Source organism: Cyprinodon variegatus, unplaced genomic scaffold (genome assembly GCF_000732505.1).
Source record: "Cyprinodon variegatus isolate N-32 unplaced genomic scaffold, C_variegatus-1.0 Scaffold457, whole genome shotgun sequence".
NCBI lineage: Eukaryota > Metazoa > Chordata > Actinopteri > Cyprinodontiformes > Cyprinodontidae > Cyprinodon > Cyprinodon variegatus.
Window position 1 is genome coordinate 413,115 of NW_015150910.1, and position 872 is coordinate 413,986.

Sequence of the window (872 nt, forward strand, 5' to 3'; positions counted from 1 at the left end):
GCGCTAGAGATAAGAAATGTCATTTATTCCGAGGCACTTTGGAGCCTATTCCCAGGGCCGATCAGCTCCTTTTCTCCCCGACACCTCCAGCAGCTCGCTGATAACGATTAGGCTATTTATTATCTTCACAAAGAACAAAGATTAGGCGGCACCGATGAAAAATTACCCCGGGATAGGCTATAATCAGTGCGATACGAGGAGACCTGCACGCGTGCAATTTTCTCTGATATTCTCAACCACAAAAATGCGTAGATTTATTTAATACAAATATTTCATTAACTAGAGGCTAAATGCTGACTACAATGCTATAATAATAATAATAATAATAATAATAATAATAATAATAATAATAATAATAATAATAATAATAATAATAATAATGTATTATTCTTAAGGCCTATTTCTTTTGCATGACAGTGGAACTCCTTACAAAATGATCAAATCCTAATCATTGTGAAAGATCACCCACTTTTCTCAGTTTTAACCCATCAACATTTAGCGGAAAAAATATATATTCAAAGTATGGTTGAAATTAATGCGAAATCCTTAAAAAAAAAAAAAATGTGCAGTGCATGTTCTCGGCCGATAAGGTTATTTATCGCCAGGCCGGATCAAAAAAGGAGGCGAGTCACACTAAAGCATGTGTGTTTCCCACATTATCATGCTGATGAGCTCTAATTCACGCTCACTGCTTTCTCCAACTCTCTTTGGTGGATTTCCTCTTAACAGGCTTTATCTGCTAGAAAAGAATAGGAATGTTCAATCTCAGTTACACCATGCTTGGCAAGCGATTGAAACCACAATCAGTAAACAGATATATCAAGCCACAAGAAGTGAAGATATAAACATAACAATATAAATACTGGAAGATA